The sequence below is a fragment of the Camelus dromedarius genome, chromosome 2 (assembly GCF_036321535.1).
Source record: "Camelus dromedarius isolate mCamDro1 chromosome 2, mCamDro1.pat, whole genome shotgun sequence".
Taxonomy (NCBI): domain Eukaryota; kingdom Metazoa; phylum Chordata; class Mammalia; order Artiodactyla; family Camelidae; genus Camelus; species Camelus dromedarius.
This window is the reverse complement of record NC_087437.1, coordinates 78998642-79011493: the sequence shown is the minus strand read 5'-3', so window position 1 is coordinate 79011493 and position 12852 is coordinate 78998642.

The following is a 12852-nucleotide window of genomic DNA, read 5'->3' as shown; positions in this document are numbered from 1 at the left end:
AGAAATAATGAGTGAAGTAAACAAAGTAATAGTTTAAGTGTTACACTGAATGGAAACTGTAATCTCAAAATATTATACCCTGTAAGATTCCATTTAAATAACATTCTTGAAATGACAAAATTATAGAACAGAGAAGAGATAGTAGTTGCCAGGGCTTTATTCAGTAGAGAGGAGGAAGATGGCAGTGCCTATAAGTGCAGCAAGAAGGATCCTTGTAATAGAACTTTTCTGCATTTTATTGTGATGGTGATCACACAGGTCTACAAATGTGATAAAATTATGCAGAAGCAAATATAAACATGGGCAGACACACATACATATGCACATGAATGCATATAAAAATAGTTTAGTCTTAGTAAGACTGCTAGAGTATAGCAATGTCAATTCCCTAGTAAGATGTTACAGTTGGAGGATAGTTATATCTGGTTACTTTGTATTACTTCTTACAAGTGCATGTGAATCTAAAATTACATGAAAATTTAAAGTCGAAATATAAAAGAAAAGATTTTGTCAACTTTTGCAGGTTTGCCGAGGGATGAAGGAAGAAATAAAATCCACATTTAAAATCTTCTTCGCTAAGACTTGTCCCTTCACGATGGCAAGGGATTAAGATAAATGATGATATAAAATTAAGAACAATTATTACTATTATTACTAGTTATTTGCCTGAATCACTGTTATTTTTATGGATTCCTATAAATAACTGAAAAGAAAGAAATAATATTAGAAAAGTGCAACAGTTAAGGAAACAAAAGCATAGTAGAGCCATAGGAGAAAGGTGAACTAGTTAGGACCCTTCCCTGTGCATAAATATCTTAGAATAAGGAAGTATGACACTGAATGTCATGTGCAGAATTACTGTACTGCTGATACACTTGTATTCTTTCTTTTCTGGATGAAATAGAAATATAGATGTTTTTAACTACTAAGAATTATCTTTAATTTGAAAATGGGAAGAGAGAAAATTGTACATTATCTCAGTGCATTCATTTTCTATTGCTTCTGTAACTAATTACCACAAACAGTGGCTTCAACACACAAATTTATTATCTTACACTTATGGTGACCAGCAATGGATCCTACTTGCTAAAGTCAAGATATTAGCTGGGCTGTGCTGCTTCTAGAGGCTCTAGGGAAGATTCCATTCCTTGGCTTTTCTAGCCTCTACAGATTGTCTGCATTTCTGGACTCATGGCCCCTTCCAGAAACAGCATCACTCTGATCTCTGCTGCTGTCTTTACACCTCCTTCTTTGACTCCGACCCTCCTGACCCACTTTTATGAATATTTTTGTGATTACACTGGGCCCATCTGTATTATTCAGGTAGCCTTCCCATCTCAAGATTCACTATTTAATCAGATCTGTAAAGACTCTTGCCATTTACAGTAACATATTCACAGGTTTCTGGGATTAGGATGTATACATCTTTGAGGGGTAACTGTCCTGTCTACCAAATGGGTAAACTGATACTCAATATAATCTCACATTTCAAAATATAAATTCAAGGCTGGGTCATCACTGAGTCAACACTAAGAAATATTTCATAACTTAAAGGTACATCTACATAATTGTCCCGAATTTGGTATTACGACCCATTCCATGTGGGAGTCTCCATTATAAGGCATATGAATTTGAAATGACAGGCAATTTTTTCTTTAAGTTAAATAAAAGTTAAGGGGTATGATTAAATTGTATCATTATAAGTGGCTATGTTGACAAGAACTCAGAATATGTGGATAATCAGCAGGAATTTTCATAATGTGAACTATTTTCCATTAATTTTTATATTTTGAGAAAATAAAGTGCAAGACTGTGCATAATCTAGCATAAATAAACATATATGGACTAATATCCTTGCATAATAGTTTACACAGGATAATTTCTCATTTTGAATGCAACACTGCATTACATGTTTAATAACTGAATAATAAAATATTTTCAACCTGAGTGATGAATGTTGTATCTGAGGTCATTAAAATTCAAACTTTTATGAATGATTCATAATTCTAATGGTAATTACTGAATTTTACCCTCTCCCTGCTTCAAATGAAAAGAAACCATGGATATTCTTCAATGACAAATTGTTCCACCATATCCTTATACATCAAATTTCTGGAAACAACTATGATTGTTAATTCTCTTCTGATCATACAGATAAAAATTAATGATTTATAGAATACTGGATTTGCTTCTTCATTTCATTAATAATTAATAATGGGAACCAAAAAAGCAAAAAAAAAAAAAATGTCCCTGATGTGCCAACTGCAGTGGTTTTTGAGATATTTGCATAATGAAAGGACTGTTATGTATGTGAACTGTATCTGCTTGTAAGGCTTAGGCACTGCAAGCCATTTGCCATTTCACTCTAGCTCTTTAACCCCTCTTCTCAAGGATTGCAAATTATGTGGTTAATGAGGCTCATACTGTTATGAGCTTCTGTTTGTGATTCTATTTGAAGTCAGAGGATTTCCCTGAGGAAGCTGAGTTGTGATCCACATGTCCAAAAAAAAAAAAAAAAAAACGCATTTTGATAGTTCGATCATGTACTGAGTATTTTTATTAGATTAGCAGTAGTAAAGAATTTGGTCCTATTTTAGTGTTTTGAGCCACATGGAATCAAATTCATTTACAATTTTATTTAAGATGATAGGCATTTGCATAGGAAAGTACTGAATGTAAATTAAGAACCTAAAATGATTTATAGGCATTTAGATTTAATGATAATCAGAGAAACACTCAAATTATTCCTTTTGGCCTGACTTTTCTTTCCCATTTATGTCTTACATGACAGTAATAAAATTAGTTGTGAAATATTTTATGCTGAGGTTCTAGTCCTTTTGCAACTAAATAAACTTAAGGGATCTCTAACAAAAGAAATTAACTTCATCCTTGGGCCACAGAATTGAAATGTATCTTATTTCCTCAGGTCAGTCCATAATATTTAGGGTTTCATCATTTTGTATTTTCTGGAAAATTGAGAATTAAAGGGTTATTAATACAATTGGTACAAGATAATGGTTGTAGCTTTGTATTTTAGATTGTTTCTAAAAATAAATAAATCATCTTACATCCATAAATATTTTAAAGGGATGACTCCATAAACTGCACACACATAAAAAGCACTAGCTTGCTAGACTGAATGAGGAAATAGCATAGAGTGAAGCAAGCTCACTGTGAGTTAAAACAATTCACAATCTAGGACACTTACAAACATTTGCAGAAAGGATGTTCCACTTGCTGGCAAGTATGCAGCTCTCTGCAAAAGGCTACAGCACTTAGTGTGTCCACAGCTGACTTGCTACACTTTAGCATTTACTTTTGGGGGACATTTTAGTCTTTGTGAGTATTTCTAATGATTGACCGAACTGATTCTTTATGGAGAGAAGATTCAGCACTACTCAAAAAGAAAGTAAACTGTGACTCTTCTTCATACTCCTTTTAATAAACTACAGCCTGCAGCAAGGTGGTTATCATCCACTTCATTCTGGGACATTAGCTTTGGGATATTGACAAAGTGGAAAAAAATAAAGTGTAGTAAATTCAGTATAACTGAGAATGTAGTAAAGGATTTTTTAAACAAAAATGATACTTTTTTGGAGGAGTGGATGTCATCATTTTATAATGTTGTATACTCACAACATTGGCAGCTTCTGTTTCAGAGTATTGATGACATCATAACATAAATCTAATAAAAGAGGGAAGAATTTTTCTTGTAGTCTCATTACTAAAGACTGAAATGAACTTTCTCTCTAACACCAGATGTTGGCTTTCCTTCCTTCATTCCTATCCTTCCCTCCTTCCTTTTCTCCCCTCCTCTTTCTCCTCTTCCCTTTTGCCTTACTTTTCTTCTTCTTTTTTATTGAGACTTTCTCTTCCTTCTCAGTATTACCAGTATGTTTACTCCTAAATAAATTGTCCTAATTGAAACATTGCAACTATTGTCATGAATTTGATAAGCATAGGTAGGAGCATGAGCAAATGTGCTGTGTTCATTATCTAAAATTTTGATCATAAACATAATCCTATCTACTATATTTTTCAGACTTAATAGAATAAAATCTTCTGTTAGTTTTGTTCATAAAAGTTAAACAAAAGAAGAATCATTTCACATCTCTTAACCAGAAAAAAAGATTCTCAGATAAAAGACCAAATTTGAGAAAAACAAAATGCATCTGAACAATTTGCTTATAACCGTATTAGTCATTATAAGCCTATTATATAGCTCAAACCAGTTTTCTCTTTAGAAAACTAAATAGCACACTTACACATTTAAGACAAAAAAATGGGGTTGACCCACCCATTATTTATCATTGACTTTATATAGGTAATTTGGAGTCCCATGCTTCACAAAAGCACTTTTAAAAATGCTATTTAAAATCAAATGGAATTTCCTCAAATATATAAATATTGTGTTTGATATGAACACATGGCTTTGATACAAATGCATAAAAGTCACTCTTGAACAGGTGATAGATAGATGATAGGCAGATAGACTCATAAACATAATACACACATATATTAACCCTAACCCTATACCTATATATATATATATATATTATATATATTAAGATAATAACTTTGTCTTTAGGGTATTAAAAAAAGAATAATAGGATTAATTTTCCTTTGAAAAAAGAAGCTAAATTTCCTTCCTCTACATAAATTCATGTTTAATGACGATAAGACCTCTTTTCTATTTCCCCAATCTATCTTAGATAATTTTCTATAGCCACACTTACATTCATCTCAAAAATAAAAAGATTTATTGATTAAGGTTATAGTTTATTCTTAATTACTTTGATATCACTTCCAGAAGTTGATATCTAAGAATGAAAATTTGCTTCATCCAAAACCTTACAAAGAAAAAAAGAAAGTAAAAGGAGTAGAGGGAGAAGAAGGAAGAAAAAGAAAAAGGAGGAAAGGAAAAATAATTTGCATAGTAAGCCATCCTCCCTGCCTATGAAATACGACAAATCATTGTTTATAGTCTTTCCACAACTTCAGCTCCTATCACTTTACCTATAATGTAAATAATCCTCCTTCTGGAGGACAGAACACAAGGTAAAGGTGATTGTTATCACTGTCATTTTGAAGACGTTAATCAATTCTAAAATATTTTTTCTGATCTAGTTTCCAAGATGTCAGAACTCTCAGAGTATGTTCAACAATTAGGTAATTGTAAAATCAAACAAAAATGTCAGTTGCATGTTATGCTTTATTCATTTTGAGATAAAGCCCTGTAGAGAATGACAACACTGTGTTGCCTTATGGTGGGGTAGGGGGGAAGCTGTGTGATATAGGAAACAGGAGTAGTTAAAAAAAAAATTAACCTGTCTGTTCTATAACAGTATTCTATTCTATACTAAGGCCTGACTGTGACATGAGTTTACACTTTTATTTTTAATATCCTTGTGAAATAGAGTGAACTAGGTGTACTTCTTGTATTTTCAGATTGGAATGGTAGTGGGAACACATATATCCTTACTTCTAGTCCAAAGCTTGTTTTGAGAAGTCTGTATAGCACATAAGCTATATTTGGCATGACTTGTGTTCCATACTTCATGGTGCTTAGGGTGCATTTAGGACATCAGCCACCTGGGGGATTGTTTAAAGTGGATTCCATGCACCTGCTGCTGCATGTGCTGCATATGCTTCCCCACACTAATGGATCATTGAAAGAATGACTTTCATATGATTGCTTTTTAAAAAATCACTACAAAGTTTGGGTTCCTTAAAATTCTTAAATGAATCTATTAGGAGAGACAGGGAGAAAGAAGGATGAATATAGAAGAAATAACTGCTTCTCTATGAGGCTAGTAGCCTTGTTTTAAAGATAGATACTAAATAAGTTCTAAAATTATCTTAACAATAACTTTACTATTAATGTAAATGCATGGACTCTCAAAGTCCATACTTCAGAAAAAATTTGGTGGGTTTTCTTCTGTTAATTTATAAGTAGACCACTTCATTTTTTATTTATAGTCCATAATTTGGTAAATCAACCACTTCTGAGCACTCTGGGCAAGTTTCTATAATGGACATAAAGGATTATTGACATCTCTGATGAAAAGTACAATGCAAGATTAGAGAATTAGAAAAAAAAATTTTTTAAAAACTACAGTAAGCATGTTTGATTACACTGAGAATATGCAAAGGAATTATGATTTTAGGAAAATATATTATTAATATAAAAGCATGTGGTCAATTATGTATGATAGATGAGTATAATTGTACCCAACTATTGTGCATGTGTACTGCATTTGATATATTGATCGCAATTCATCATAAACATTTTATCATATCCCCTCATTTTTGAAAAGTTACATATTCTAATAATTTCATTCTAACTCTCCAAACACTATTATTTAAGCTTCAGTAATATTTTCATGAAACATAATTTCTTAAAACTGTAAATAGTAAATACCAAAATGACCTCTTAAGAGTAAAAAGATACAGCCTGTGTTTATTGGATAAGAATAAGAAATTTTAAGTGAAATGTTGCATAGTAAGTACATAATGCTGTGAGCTATAACAACCATGTAGAAAGAATATTTTGCTTTTTAGTCATCAGAAGACCTTATCAGAGTAACCTGTTAGTGAATGAAACAATCAATTTATGCTTAAAGCTGTAAACTCTCATTTATCTACCATGTTTTGTGTTTGCTCTGTGAACATCTGGAGCTAAAATGAGAAAGCATTTTCACGTAAAACAATAAACATTTGAGCAGAAATCAGAGAGCTTTTGAATAAAAACAAAATATTTCCTTAGAAATGTAGTTTCAAGCAATCCTAGCATATTCAGACACTAATGTTAACATGTCTCTTTAGATTTAGATGACATTTAACATAAATATTAATGACAATTTCATTAAAATCTGATTTCCTACACAAGTGGATCTTTCTTTTATTCATTTCTGCAATTAAAAACTGCTACTTCCTGTTGCATATGCACAGCATCATTCAAAACTGCAATGTGTGGAGTATAGTTTATTACATGCATGGAAAAACAAACATTTTTCGAATTACAGATATTTACAAGCAGGGAGAATAGAGGAGACTCACATTTGTTACTGTAAGTATCGATATGTTTAGGCAATTCTGTAAGATACTGTTCTGAGTAAAAGTGTCAGAACACACAGGAGGTCAGATAATTTCTCAGGTAAGCATATACTCATCTTTAGGAAAATAATCATCCTGATTTCCTGCTCCATTAGATTAATTAATCCACACTGATGTTCAATACCCCAAAGAAATTTCCTCACCTAGTCACATAGGAGGGGATCTAATTGTTGCAATTTTAGTGACTGTACTTCAGTCAGTTTAATAGTCTTACAGTAAGTGATCCCTTTACAGAAAACATATAAATACGATAGTTCCCAGCATTATGATGTCATAGCACCTATAAATACAAGGGGAAAAGAAATACATCCTTTTAAATTGAGAGTTTATAGTTCTCTTGTGGATATCTTCCAGCTGAAGATGAGTATCTATAATTCTTCTTTAACAGAATACATCAGAAACCCATGATTCCTATCACGTAATACAGAAAGTTCCAGATACTTTAATCCATATGGTGCACTGTTGATGAGCTATCTAACCTAATTTTTAAGCCCTGAGGAAACTTCCAAACTATTATTGGTAAATAAAAATGATACTAACAAGATAATAAGCCTGTAATCTCACTGGGTGGTTACTGCCATTCAAATATACAATGTTCTTATATTTACTCATCCACAGTTATAAATAGCAACTAAAACTGAAGTTTGTCTTCAGGATAAAGAGAGAAAATAATGGTATCTGAAAATATGGATACTAATAGATAATTTTTTTTTCCTGCTTTAGAGCCCTCACTGTTCTTTATCACACATATGTCATTTGAAGCAAATTCATGTAGTATATACAGCCATTTTCTCTACATTCTAATAGGCACCAACGTTTTTTGAGTTCCCTATCTGATAATTTACTTTTTTATGATATCCATTTCTGTTTTTAAAATGTCACATTAATAATATGATTACATCTTTAAAATGTCAAGCACCTAAATATGATTTTCCCTGTACACTACGTATCACCCTTTTGCATTTTGAGTATATGGTAGTAATTGACTCACCATATTAAAGGCCATTTCCACAGTAACCTGTTCCAGTTCATGAGTGATCTATGGACACTCTGCTATTGTAAATATGCCATTGTGTCTCTCAGTTCTGTTGGCAATTGGCTATAAAACATCTGGCTGACACAAACCACTAGCTAATCTTTTAGGCTTTACTGAAACAACTCTTGGACTAATGGTAAAAACATAGGTGCAGACTTATATTAGTTACAGAAACTTAAGGATTTAGGAAGCAATTTCTGACTTTAAAGGGTTTTATTTGACAATTACAGGATAGAGGTGGATTTGAATCCAGTTCACAAGATAAAGATGGACTTTAAATTTGATGCATGTGTGTGACACCCTGCTGCTCAATTTCTCATACATATCCATATGGTACTACTATCCTGTTTTTATTTAACTCCATTTATTTTGTTGTTGTTGCTTTTAAATGTTTTGTTACAGAAATTAACAATTTAAAAACAAGCAAGACTATTTTACAGTCTCTTGCTGCAAGGCTCTTCCCTCTGAGGAAAACATCACTTGCTGTTTATAAGTGTGGATGAGTAAATACAAGAATTTTGCATATCTGAGTGGCAGTGACCACCTAATGAGATTACTGGGTCAGGTTTATTATCTTCTTTGTATCACTTGGATTAGTCAACCTCGCCAGCCTTAAACTTAAACATCTTTAATAAAGGTGGTGTGATACAGGGATTTGGTAAAAAGAGAAAAAATACATTGGTTTGCATTTTAGAGTTTATGACCAGTGTGCTTGTGCCTTTTGTGATGATAAGCCAAAATATCAATTTCTCAAAAGACAACAGAGTTTTATTATTAATTATTTCATTTGCCTTTCACATCAACCATTGATTCTTTGTCAATCCTCTTTCCATTTCTATAGGAAAAGCAGGAATGAATGCTTGTTATTTTCCCATTAATTACTAGTTTTGAAAAAAGTTGTTCTCTCACATTTATCAATGATAGCAAATTAGAATTTTTGTCCTATTACGACCTAAGAAATGTAAATATCTGGTATGCTTCATCAATTGCATTTTTTAAAAATGCTAAAAATGTCCCATTTTTAGCCTTTGATACCTTTTCTGGTTGGCTCCTGAGTCCTTTTAACATGACCTAAGTGGACTCTGTTAGGTCTTTGCACTCTGAATTGTTCCAGGTTTATACTATGTATTTAATGTGCCAAAGTGGAATCAAACATTTCTCTAACAAGTCCTAGCTGAATTTCAGGAAATATAATGATATTTGAATGACTTCTAAATCACTATTGCTAGTCCAAGCTAGAATTAGACTCATCATTCAAAAGTATATTGATCTCATTTTCATGTAATAACTCTAACAAACGCAACAACAAATATTTACTTTTCTGTATTCTCATATTAATTGATGTTACTAATTTACACTTAGTCACTCATGCCAGAGACCTTGGGAATCGGTCTAGATAATCCTCCCTTCCTCATATTCATTCCTCAGATATAACTAGTTTCATTTTCAAAATGTTTCATTAATCTTCCCCTACCATTTCATTCATTCTGTTATATTATCAAAATGTTATCTGTGTAACTTTTATACCCACCCCTCACCCCAACTGAATGGCATATACAGAACATTGAGGAGTGTGAACATTTTTATGTAGGAAGTAGAGAGATGCTCCAGTGGGTGTCCCCCATTTTAAATTGACTTCCATATTGCACTCAGAATTTTCAGTCTAAAATACAGATAGGGCAATCACTTATCAGTCTAGACCCCTTCAATGACTCCTCATTCTGAGAATTATACCCAAGTTCCGTAGAATCACTCTCTATACCTTTTTTTTTCTAGTTCACTTTTTTTTATTTATATAAACACCTTTCTGCTAGACGAGCAACATTAGCAAAATGTATACACAGCACATCAAACAACCTCTGAAATCAAGTGTGTTCCTTGTTTTCTCACAATGCCAACTTGGTAGACACTTTTGGTTCCTCTCAGGCACAAACTGAGACTTTTTTTGGGTTTCTTCTCCAGAGATATTCCTTAGTAATAGAAGTCTCCTTAACTAGTCATCAAATAATAAGAGCAGAAGGAAGTAGAAATTTGGTCTATATCCCTGCAATCTGGAGGGACAATTTTAAGGTGCTTTCTGCACAAATCCTCAGAGGGTTCCAAGTAGAATGGAGCCCCAGTTTTCCGCTGCAGTAAAGAGCTCGACAATGGTCTTTTTGACTTTTCTTCCATTTTTATCTCTTCCTCTCCTCCTGATCCCCTCACCCAAATCAACTCTGCCCACCTCTTCACTCTGCATTGATATGTAAGTTTTGTTTTTGAGAGAACTGAAACTAAAGCAACCGTGTATCTTAATAGGCACAATGTCAGGAAGTAGGCATTTCTTCTTCCTCTACGATTATCCTGCTAAGGGAAGGTATCCACTGCTGACCAACCATTAAAATAAGGGTCTATAAGAAAATATTTATAACTGTTATTAAGGTATAGGCTTTTAGACAAGGGAAGATTGATGATTACCTATTTAAACTTAAAATTATACTTTATGAATGATAAAATGAGACAAGAAAAAGTTAAGTGATTCCTGGAAGGTTACAGAAGTATGTATGTAAGACTGGATCTGTGAGTCAACATTATTTCTCCTAATACTGAAACAGTTCTGAGAAATTAAATTAATGAATAAAATAATGAACAAATGAATAAAGAATAAATGAAAAAAACACATTTTTAAGCACTTTTTTTTCTTTTTTAACTTTTTAGGTTTGTTTGTTTATTTGTTTGTTTGTTTGTTTGTTTATTTATTTATTTTAATGGAGGTACTGGGGATTGAACCCAGGACCTCATGCATGCTAAGCACATGCTCTACCACTGAGCTATACCCTCCCCCTGAAAAAAAACATATTTCTGTCCTTCAGTTGTTCCAGTGAGTTTCTATTCTTAGTATAAAACACCCAGTCTCTACAGCGCCCTATAAGACCTTTTGCCTTACACATTCTCCATCTGTTTTTCACATCATTCTCTACTTTCCACTCCCATATTAAAATTCTTCCATTTATATGAATACAACATCCTGCTAACATCTTAGAAATATTCCTATATGTTCCTCTGCTTGAATGGTCTCATATCTTTCTTCATCTAGCTAACTTCTTCATAACTTTTAGATCTGAATTTTTATGTTCTTTCTGCGAGGGAATTTTTCCAGACTACATAGATTAGGTTATGTTGAAGTTCTTCATAGAACTCAGGTAGTTAGAAGTCATTAATAAGTATTTGCTGAGTGTTTAAGATATGCCCAGCTCTGCTTGAGGTTTTTGTATACACAGCACATCAAACAACCTCTGAAATCAAGTAGCTAATGTCCTGCTAAGTAGTTGGAAAAGGCGTGTCTTTTTGTAAGACTCTAAGCCCTAGTGAGGGAGATCATGTCTGCCTTAGTAACTGCATAAGAGGTCGCTCAAGAAAGAGTTGCTGAACTTTGTTAATGTCCACAAAATCTTTTGAAAATATGGGCAAACTTCAACAGATTTGTATTTTGGAAGCTCGTTTTCTGTTTTATGAGTTTGCATAAATGCACAAATTTAGAGATATCATATTCAAAAATACTTGAGAGACTATTGCACATGGGGGGAGAGCACGTATGGACAAAGAACCAAATTCATGAGGCTGATGTTTTCCTTGCTCAAAGGTAAGGTGCCATGCTTAACATGGTCTTGTCAAGGAGCTGTGATTCTCAGTCAGTTTAGCTGACTAGGACACCATGCTAGGAGAAGATCACTATGAGTGCACATGTGTATGTGGGAAAGGGAAGTCATGGGGGATTCTACTGCAATAATCTGCTGCCTAATACCACCCAATGACCACTCAGTACTTTTTAATAACTGCTATTCTTCCATTCAGTGTTATGGATGATTACAGTTTCTGACATGAGATAGCATCAAGTTTACGTGGGAAAAGCCATTTTTTAGATGGTAAATAGAAGATGTCACTTACAGGAATGAAAACTAGCTGAGTAGTAAATTATATTACTATGAAACAAATGCAATAGTGGAACATTTTAACATTCTTTTTTTTTTTCTTGAAGCAGAATTTTAACAAAATAATTAAGCTTGGTTTCAATAACTTATTCTGAAATTTCATCTTACTGAGTCATTATTTGGTTCAGTCATTGACTTCTTTTATTCCACATACTCTTACCAACAAAACAAACAAAACAAAACAAAACAAAACAAAAAGAAACTAAAACAAAATAAAAATGTAAAAAGATAGGACTTATGTTTGCTCCACTTTGTGTCCCGAGGCTATAAGGAAAGAAGTTAGGCTCATCAGAGTTTCACAGGCATTCTGGGAACTGGCCTATTTTGCACAACTGCATCTGTCCTCTCAAGAAGTATGCATTTAGCTGGGTGACCACATAGAAGCAGCTGCTGGGTCACCCTCCTGAGTCTTGGTAGCAACTATTAGGCTGATATTTGGTCACAAGCAATAAACTGACACATGGAGTTTTCTCACCTGTGTGCTACTTCTCCTGTGGGTGTGGACAATACTCACTGCTTTTAATAGCTCTGGGAGCCACACTGATCTCATCACTGAGGAGTCACATTCCTTCTCTGAGAGCTGGCTGCATATGCTGCTGCTGCTTCATGGTCTCTTAACTACTAAATCCTTGCACATGGATACCTTAGGAGGTTGTGTGAAATAAAATCTGTCACAGATTTAACAAACCACTCTGCCATCACACACTCCCTGAAGGGCATGTGCTTCTG